The sequence below is a fragment of the Leptonotus elevatus genome, chromosome 14 (genome assembly GCF_054856555.1).
Source record: "Leptonotus elevatus isolate MCC_2025b chromosome 14, RoL_Lele_1.0, whole genome shotgun sequence".
Taxonomy (NCBI): Eukaryota; Metazoa; Chordata; class Actinopteri; order Syngnathiformes; family Syngnathidae; genus Leptonotus; species Leptonotus elevatus.
In genome coordinates, this window is record NC_141252.1 from 14,265,265 (window position 1) to 14,276,468 (window position 11,204).

Consider the following 11,204-nt stretch of genomic DNA (forward strand, 5'->3'; position numbering starts at 1 on the left):
CTCACATTCTTGTTGTTTGTCCTGCAAAACCTCCTACAGTGAATGCATTAAGTTGAGGTTAGCCGATCAGGGAGTGTAATATCACCATTACACATCTGCACAGAAGCACACCAAGAAGTTGAAAAGACACCTCTGATTAATGTGACACTATAAAAGAAATATATCATCGACAGCAAGGCCCACATTGCTCATGGGGTTCAGCAGTGTCGGCTCCCTTTACTTGCCATCCTTCATCCCCTCCACCATGAAAGTCGAACAAATGTGCTGACATTGATCCTGTCTTTGCGCCCGGCCTAATTTCATCCCAGCCCGAGAGAGACGGCAATCTCCAAAGATCTTGACAGACAATTGTATTTACTATTTTCTTTTCACAAGCCAATAAAGGGTGAGCAGTTATTGCATCAGATTATATGAAAAACTGTTTAATGATTCCAATTTATAACTCTAGACTGAATAATGATACGGCTAAGAGCTGACAGGCCATGATAAATGAAGCCTCATATAAAACATATTTAGTGTGAAGAATTGCTGGAGATGAATTGCACAGTGATACAAACTCATGATAAAGAATAGTAAGAGCCACTAGAAGACTTGATAATGTGCTATTCATTTTCAAGTGATTTTGCTGGTTAATAAAAGAGCACAAATTAAAAAATATATTTATTGTAGAAAGATGTCTGGGAATTTTGCCTGATTTCTTTGCGCGCTGAGTCACAATTGAAGTGCTAATCCTTTTCTCTAAATTGACACCTGACTTCTTATCCTTGCAGTCAATGGAATTCATTTAATCAGTTTTCATTTTTTTTTCATCCACGCATCTTCAATAACTGCCACATCTGAGCTCATTTTGAACTCACCAATGGTCAAATCCAGGGCGATTGTGATTCTGTGCTAAATGGATCTCATGCTAAATGCACAAAATTTTAACTGGTAATTTTTTTTTATTATTATTAATATATAGCTATCAGAAAGAACATTGTGCAGAATCTCTTGTAACACAATTTCTAAAGCCATTCAAGCAAGATTAGTGAACCATTGAAATACTTATGGCCCTTTCTTCCTGTGTGCAGAATATACCGCGTGTTCTCCAACGAGTCTCCAGTATCATTTATGTTCATGTTTGGATGCAATTGCAGCCATTTCAACCCATAAAATGGACGGTAACATTACCGGCACTGACTATTATTTCATATTGTTGAAAGTCGAAGACATCCTGTGCAGTTGTTATATACAGAAATGTGACTGTGAGCAAAGAATAGGCTATGTTGCCATTTTGTTTGAGATATCAAGAGGCAGGTTCCTGCAACGACGTGCTGTTTATTGATCTATTGCTTTTGCTCTAACTGTGTGCTTTAGATAGTCATAAATAGGAAAGGTTCGGTTTCCTTTGTCTTCTTCTTCTTCTTCTTCTTTGCAGGGGGCTCAATTCAAGAACAAAATTAGAAATATGGTACCTCTATGGCACCTATGTTTTGCCAATACATTTTCAAATAAAAATAAATTACTGATTGAAGACATACTAGACAATTTACAAAGCAGCAAGTGACCTAAACCACCTTTTTCAGCACCGCTATCATGTTACAAAATAATGCTCAAAAAACACAATTTAACATGGCAGAGAAACACGCATTTTGCGTATTCTGGATGAATACAATTATTACTAAAGCGAGTTGCCTTACAGTAAGAGACCAGGGCTTGTTGTCACATGGATAAGTTGTCTCAATAAAATGATCTTTTCCACCAGAGGGTGCAAGTAAAAAGCGGAATACTAGTTTTCTTTAAATATATGGTCAGTTGTGTCATGTCTGATAATCATTTTGCACAACCCTAAGTAAAATATTTTAACATTATATATTTTGTAACAATCGTTGTCCATATATACTGTAATTTCTATTATTAATTCACGTGGACTCGTTAAAGCAGAAATTCAGTGAAAAGTGAGACAACATGCCCCATTCTCCCCTATGTGCTACTCTGAAAGTGCCGAATATATTATTTGTTGGCTACTCTATTCTTACAATGTCCACTTTTTCTTGAAATTATAATTTGGTCCGACAGTCATCGTGCGCCATCACTCATTGTGCAAATCTCAAGTTTAGCTGCGATCAGCCAATAAAAGAACAGAGAACTGCTGACGTCACGCTAAGCCTTCACAAAAGCTAAGTTTCTGAAATCTTATTCCATCCATCCATTTTCTGTACCGCTTGTCCTCACAAGGGTTGCGGGGTTGCTGGAGCCTATCCCAGCTGGCTTCGGGCAGTAGACGGGGTACACCCTGTACTGGTTGCCAGCCAATCGCAGGGCACACAGAGACGAACAACCATACTCACAATCACACCTATGGACAATTTGGAGTGTCCAATTCACCTGACATGCATGTTTTTGGAAAGTGGGAGGAAACCGGGGTACCCGGAGAAAACCCACGCAAGCACGGGGAGAACATGCAAACTCCACCCAGGAAGGTCGAAGCCCGGACTTGATCTCACAACCTTTGCACTGGGAGGCGGACGTGCTAACCAGTCAGCCACCGTGCCGCCCTGAAATCTTATTGTTTAATAAAATAAAAAAAACAGCTATTGCTAATAGTGTGTCAGCACCACTGATTCAGAAGGCCTTGGGCAGAGTACACTAACATGGCAGCACAGTCAAAAATAAAATACACACTACTACTGGATGCTGTGTGGGCAGCCAAGACATTCTATACAATTGAGATAATAGACTGTTGGAAATAAATGCGTACAATTTGATTTAAGTGTTAAATGTAGGTCAGCACTTCTGACAAAGTTCAGGCCAGCAGAGATGACCTTGCTGACCCTTGACTGCGCACCACTGCTACAAATATATTTGAAAAATGTATGACCAATGCATAAGGTACAACATATATAACATACAATGTACTTTATACTTATAAACTCACATCCAATGTATAACGCAAAAGTATGTATGAAAGTACGTATAGTCATGAAAGCATAAAAAAGAATCAAATGACTTTTGCCCAGTGCTGTATATGCAGTTGAATTAGTGTTTTTTTTTTTCATCACAAATTTGTACTTGAAGTCATTGAAAATAAATAGCTGCCTTGATCCTCAGGTGGCTTAAGACAGATGCACTTGAGAACTGCATATCTCCTTTTTGTTCTCAGGGTGATGTGCCTGCAGTGCAAGGGCAACACCCTCAGTCATCCCTGCATCCATCACAGTTTTCACGTCGAAATTAGAATGATAAAAGTGCATCACTGATGAGGAAATGGAAATGAGAGACAATATGGCCTTCACTTAACGGTCAGGAGTGCATGGGGGAGGGAGGTGAATTTTCCGAGGGTCACGTTGATGCCTGGAGCGAAAGTGATGACTAATGTTTTTGCTTTAAAGTACATCTAGAAGGGTCAGAAGATGGTGAGAAGAAGCCCATCAGAAAAAGTAACCCCAATGTTCTGTTCAGGAGAGCTGCATCAAAAAGGGCTTCAACAGCCTGTTGTTCTATAAGAGCACGTCCTTTAACACATATCGACATAGACCTACACTATTATAAAGGCTTATTGCTGAAAGGACCATGTTAATACACCATTGTCATTCATATCTGGTTCATTGGTATGGGCAAATGATTTTTTTCTTTACCAAGGTTTCTATGCTTCTTTTTCTTTGTACAGTAAAAATAAAGCTTGACTCTAACGGTAAACTCTCTTTTGACTTGGCATGAAATCCTTTCAGTGCAATAAATACTCAACGGCAGTGTTAGTGCAATAAAAATTTCAAACTGTATGTCGAGTCCTGATTTTGATAATGATTTATTTCCACATCTGTCACATGAGGTGCGGAGTTAGGACCCAAATGCAGACATGGTAGTTTCGAAACATGCTTTATATACAGAAACACAAACACAACAGAGAGCCGGTTGCATGCAGATGGCCTCGGAGAAGACACTTGACGGTGAAACCTTGACTAATAAATTTTGAGCCAGTTGGATGTACTCGACGTACTGACAAAAGTGTCATTCAGTAACTCTCGCTAGGGCGATGCACAATTCTATGTAGCAGAAAGAAGGCTTTCATGATAAAATAAAAGTGACTAGACAAACTAAGACTGACTAATATAGGCACATAGCAACTGCATGTAAACTGACCACATTATCAAATTATCATCTTAAGTGACACAGTAACTGCCTAAGAATAAATAAATGGAAAGTGGCTAATACATCATCATCATCATCATCCATTATCATCATAAGGGACATAGTAACTGCATAAGACTAGATAAACTGGAAGTGGCTAATATATCATCATACATTCTCATCATAACGGACATAATAATAAATATAATAATAATAATAATAATAATAAATAGAATAATAATAATAATAAATAGAATAATAATAATAATAAATAGAATAATAATAATAAATAGAATAATAATAAATATAATAATAATAATAATAATAATAAATTTTCTGGACACTCAAGGTCACTGTTATGTTCAAACGTTGGATCCAAAAAGATAATAATAGTTTTGACATTTATTTGTAAAACAAAGCCTCAACTGAAGGTGATGCAATCATTTAGGCTAACAGTGACATGACAAAGAGAACAAAGGCTCATCAGCCAGGGCCATACGCTAAACATGGAATGGCTAGTAAGTAATTAACTAAGCGGTCATCGTCCCACACGGAATCGTTAACAAAAATGGCAAATTATGCCAATTAATTGAAAAACTGGGAGCGGTTCTCAACAAAAAAACGTTTTTGATTCTTATCCCTATCTACAATGAACCCCAGGACTTGCACTGACTCAGAATGGAACTTGCGTTTCTCGGCTTTCACATAAAGTTGGTTCTCCAGCAAGTGTTGTAACACCCGGTGTTCATTGAGATCTTTGGAAAAGACTAAGACGAAACAAAACTGATTTAGCATGTCTCTCAACACATCATTTATTAGCCGTTGAAAAGCGGCTGGGGCATTAGAGAGTCCGAAAGGCATGACCAGATGTTCGAAGTGACCTAACGGAGTTTTAAATGCTCTCTTCCACTCATCCCCCTCTTTGATCCTCAACAAATGGTATGCACTCCGGAGATCTAATTTGGACACTGATGCTGTCTGTGAGGGAGCGAATGCTGAATCCAATAGCGGTAGTGGATATTTATCTTTGACCGTAATGTCGTTAAGGCCCCGGTAATCTACACATGGACGTGAGGTTTTGTCCTCATCAACGAAGAAGAACCAACCGGAGAAGACGAAGGGCGGATCAGACCGGCAGCTAGTGACTTAGTTATGTAATCGTGTAACACTTCCTGCTCGGGTTGGGAAACCTGGTACAGTTTGGAATTTGGTAATGGGGCCTTCGGAACAAGGTTTACCGCACAGTCATATGTACGATGTGGAGGCAAGGATTGGGCTCGGTCTTTGCTGAATACCTTATTCATGATACTCTGAAGGAACGTTATTCAACTCAATGACCTCGAGACTAGGTTTGTCTAATGGTTGACAGACGTCCCCAGCGGACTTCAGGCAGTGGGAAGGGCAGAAAACACTTAAATTCTCTATGGCGGGGATGTCCCATTTAATGTCAGGATTATGCATCTTTAACCATGGAAGGCCTAAAACGACAGGGGCAGATTGTGATGGCATCAAGAAGCGACGTTGTCTTACTATAGTTGCCGGAAAGTTTTAGATTAAGGGGAGCTGTAATGCGGGTTACTTCAGCCGGAAGGCGTCCGTCGAGATCTAACATCTGTCTAGGTTTTTGAAGTCGGAGGGTAGGACAGTTAAGAACCCATAAAACTACTGGATCAATAAAACAGTCATCGGACCCAGAATCGATTAGGGCATTTACCCTAATGACCTGCCCAAAACTCCATACTTCCCCAGCCAGTTAAAGTCTTAGTGTCCGTAACCAGATCGAAAAGTTCTGTATCGTCCTCATAGTACTCACACTGGTGGTCGATGCTTGAACAGACTGACTGGTTCTTCACCCGTCGTTGCACTCTCAAAACCGAAGCAGGACCAGCTCGACGCGGAGGTCTGATCAAGCATGAAGATACTTGGTGACCTAGTTGACCAGAGTAGAAGCAGGCCCAAGTCTGGATGTGTCGAAGTTGCTCGGCCTGGCTGAGACGTCCTCCGCCGATCTGCATGGGCTCCTCTCCGGTAACTTGGTCTCTCCTCACTGGCTCTATGACAGATGTTGCAGGCCCGGGACCACCTCCAGAATCCGTTGGGACTGCCCCGGTGGTACGCGAGGGGTACCTGGGACGCTCTATGCTCCGCTCCCTCAAGCGGTTGTCCAGTCGTATGGCAAGAGCGATGAGTCCTTCTAAATCAGTTGTTTCATCCCTGACAGCTAGCTCGTCCTTTACTAGCGGGTCCAGGCCCCGGCAGAAAATACTACACAAAGCAGTGTCATCAAAACCGCTTTTGGCTGCCAGTATGCGGAATTCAATGGAGTAGTCCGCAACAGAATGGTCTCATTGGGCATAATCCATCAGTCTACTTCCAGCCTCCTTGCCCTTGAGAGGATGATCAAAGAATCGCGCAATACTGGTTTGGCATTGCTTACCGCCATAGCCCAAGTTGCTGCTTTACCCGTAAGTAAACTCATCACTTTGGTATTATCTTGAGAATAGGCAAGGGGTTGTTGGTCAAAAATTAAAACAGTATGATAATGGCAGCCACAAAAAAAGGCAGTAACTAGGAGATGGCTGCAATCTGAACCTCCAATACAGTCCGATTGGATAAGTATTATGAACGCAATTGAAAGTAATCACCTTCTCTTTAAACCCCCCCCAAAAATTGCAAATTTTCTTCTGTTTTGGGAAAAATGGATTGTGTTTATAAATCTGAAAAGTGACTCTTGAATCATTGCTGTATAAAAGACCTGTAATTATTGTATTTTATTTTTCTACAATGTGAAATTGATGACCAAATGTATGCTTGTTGTTTTGTTGTTGAGAAAGTTACAAAAAGAAAGTTTCAAATGCAGCACATAAAGAGCATGAAGAGCAGTGTTGAATGAATTCACCGTACAAGCCGGGCTCCCCATAGCGAGACGAATGTGGGAGACTCGGTTCACGAGGTGAGCCCCCCTCCCGATGAGTCCCTGGACGAAACATGCGCGGGTAAATCATCAAACTGGCTTGCCAATTTATTTAGCGCCTCCCTAAGCTCAGTCAAGGACTGCTCATGACGTCCACCCAACTGTCCCTGGGAGGCCAGGGATTGGCACAGCTCATTTGAGTCTGCGGGATCCATATGGTAGGACGATTCTGTTATGTTCGGGAGTTGGATCCCAAAAACGCAGACACAAATAATAGTTTTGACATTTATTTGTAAAACAAAGCTGCAACTGAAGGTGATGCAATCTTCTAGGCTAACAATGAGATGACAAAGAGAACAAAGATTATTGCATTAGCCAGGGCCAAACGCTAAACATGGAATGCCCAGTAAGTCATTAACTAAGCGATTTGCGCGACTAGACGGAGGCAGCGAAAACTAAACCAGAAACAGCGAGAAGGGATCGTGGCTCATGAGACGTGGAGTTAGGTAGTGAACTATCATTCATTGGGCTGTGGAGGCAAGCAGATGAATCGTCCGACAAACGGAATGTGTCTTCCACTGTTCCCTTTATAGTCTGTGGTCGCCTCTCATAGGCTGCTGATTACATCAGGCAGTTGCAACACAAACGATACAGTCTGAGAGCACAAACATGAGTCACCTTACTACAGCGGTTAAAAACCATACAAATACAATGTTAAGAACAACATAAGATAAAATAAGAAAATACGAAAAGACGATGCAGTTATAGCCAGGGTGAGTAGGCTTGTCTAAACAGATGAATTTTGAGAATGGATTTGAAATGTGTTAGTAACTGCATAAGACAAGCCAAACTAAGAGTGGCTAATACATCATATTCACAATCACACATTATCATCATAATGGACATAGTAAGTGCATGAGACTAGACAAACTAAAAGCGGCAAATAAATCATATTAATCATCACACATTGTCATCACAAGGGACATAGTAACTGCATAAGACTAGATAAACGTCAAGGTTTCAAATAAATCGTCATACATTATCATCATATGGGACATAGTAACTGCATAAGACTAGATAAACGTCAAGGTTTCAAATAAATCGTCATACATTATCATCATATGGGACATAGTAACTACATAAGACTAGATAAACTTCAAGGTTTCTAATAAATCATCATACATTATCATCATAGGGTACATAGTAACTGCATAAGACTAGATCAACTTCAAGGTTTCTAATAATTAATCATACATGATCATCATAGGGGACATAGTAACTGCATAAGACTAGATAATCTTCAAGGTTTCTAATAATTCATCATACATTATCATCATAAGGACATAGTAACTGCATATGACTAGATACACTTCAAGGTTTCCGATAAATCATCATACATCATCATCATCATAGGGGACATAGTAACTGCATAAGACTAGATCAACTTCAAGGTTTCTAATAATTCATCATACATGATCATCATGAGGGACATAGTAACTGCATAAGCAACTGACAAAATCAAAATCATAACACCATAATGGAACATGACATCTGCTTTTTCTGCAATTGTCTCAAGTTTTTCAAGTGAAGCAACATTCAAAACGATTCTTGGTATTATGTGTACAATTGTGACTGTGGTTTAACAAACTCAATTACAAGTATTGTGCATTGAGTATTAAGGAAGCTTCCGCAAGTGAGTTACTGGGAGATGTGGTAAGAGAGTAGTGCGGATGACATGAGAGGCTTGTAAAAAGACAGGTTGTTTCTCTCGACAGATCCTCGAGATGTAGCTCATCCGTGATTGCCTGATAGTTCCGGACACAGAGAGGGCTGAGCTTCGACCTCCCGTACACAGCCTAGCAACGCACTATGACCTCATCGCTCTGCCACCCACCTATGGTGGGAAATGAATGAACAAAAACAATGTGGCCTTTTTCTACAACACCTTAAAGTATAACCTCAGAACATCATTTCTATCCTTCTTTGGAAGAACAAGATGTTTTGTTCATATTAGATGGTTATTATTTTGAGGGCCGTTTTTGTTATTTGTTTTCACAACCAGCATTTACTAAACATCTGCAGAGTTTATCTAGAACATGAGTGGCACACGTTCAACTATTATGAAGTCCTATAAAACAATGCATGCACTGACCTGGTGAAGCTGAAACAATCTTTTAAAGGCAGTTTTTTATTTATTTCAATTCTGACCACGTGAATGAGGGCATAAAACACACACCAACAATGCACATTGTATTTCTCTTGTTGTTATTTAGCCGTGCCAAACCCTCCACAGCCAGGCCTCCCACCCAGAACCTCAGTTCTCTTACAAGACCTCAGGCGACGGTGAACAAGGGGCATCTGAATGGCCCTAGACTGGCCTTTGTGTGGCCTTACTGCAGTGTCTCTTTATTTACACAGTCTTTAATGCTGTATGTTTTCTTTCCCTTAATTGCGTTGGCCTTTGGTGGCCTCTGGTCAATCAATACCATCTCTCCAATGACATCAGCACCTCTATTCAGCCTGTTTGGCCTTGCCAGGTGACGGTGCTGCTTCGTGGGAGAAACTAACAGCTTTCTTTTTACTCCCATCATTGAGCTCACCAGGTACCATGTACTGCCGGAACAACAAGGTGTTAATTATTGATAGATAACGGAGCAGGCATGCATAATCACATTTGGTCTATCTGTATCTTCATTCTTCCACAAAAATAATATGTTCAGTGTTCTCTTGTTTATTAAGGGGGTTACGTTTCAAAAAGCATCCTCAATAGGTGAAATCTGCAAAGTGGTGGTTCTATTAAGGTTCTAAAGTTTTTGGTTTCATCTAAAAATTGCTTGCCATAACCAGAATCTTGCATTGCATTGTAGTTAAAGGTACATACAACCCTGGTGGATTAATACACCTTGTAAATCCTTGTGGAAGTCAAAACCATGTAACCATGACTTTGACTTCTTCGTCTTCTTGTTCTTCTAAAGCAGAAAAAGAAGAGGCAACTTTGGCCAGAAGCACAGCATTAGAAACCCGTTGTCATGGTAACTTAGTATTGGTTTCCACGAAAATTTATAAAATGCATTAATCTACCACAACTGTATGTACCTTTGGCTACAACGCAATGCGGGATTGTGGTTATGGTAAACCAGTTTTAGATAAGAAAAACTTGAACATAGTTATTAAGCAGACACACCGTCCTCTTGTACTGTCGGAGGCGGAGCACGCAAGTACTTTCTTTACTGCCTGCATTTCGTTCCGTTTTTTTGCAGCACTCTGAATAAGTGAATGGCACATTTAAACAATGTTTTGAGTTTTCGAATGGCCTGAGTGAAGCGGCGCCCTTGAAGCCTATTTCCCGAATCCACCCAGGATGATGGAACGGGAGATTATATTTGGAATTTATAATTAGCGTCTCAGTTTTTAATTTTGAAAATCTGGCCACCCTAATGTAGATGAAATTATGGTCACAAATGAAAACCCGTGATAGAGTGAAGTTGCAATAACTGAAACGCGAAGTAGCGAGTCAACACTGTATACTTGTAACAATTGTGGGACAATGTTTTACGTGGAAGAAAATGAGTGCCGGTACTCCCCTAATTCCACTATATATATATATATATATATATATAATTATCTCAGTATCGTGACTTACAAAAGTTTACATTTCACAGCGATTGCTTTTCTTGTCTGCTTTGCTTTCATTTCATTGTTGATATTTCAGATAACTGGTTCTGATGATTCAGACCAAACTTTGAGTAGCACTCGGAAAAATACCTTATGAGGGAATATTTATATTCACATTTCTTACTGATGAAATCTGCATTTGGAGCTTCTCCCACACTTATTTTGTACTTATTGGTACAACCGTACGTTACACACAGTGGCATTTTCGCTGTAGAGGAAGAAAATAAGGTGAAAAGTATGCAGCGGAAAAGTCAATATGTTCAACTTACTGTTGGTGTGGAAACGCAAGATGGCCGCCGCCGGCTTCATTTTCTTGCTACAGCATGAGCAGCCCAGGTTATTTTTTACATCCGTGCCTGCGAAATCCACCCCAAAGTCCTTGGTCTTTTTTTAAGCTTTGAGCCAGGACAGCATGGTAGCATTTTCGTTAAATTTTCTGAACTCAAAAACTATGCTTGTACGCACGCGTTCGGGTCGGCTAGCATCACGTGTACAGTGGGCGACT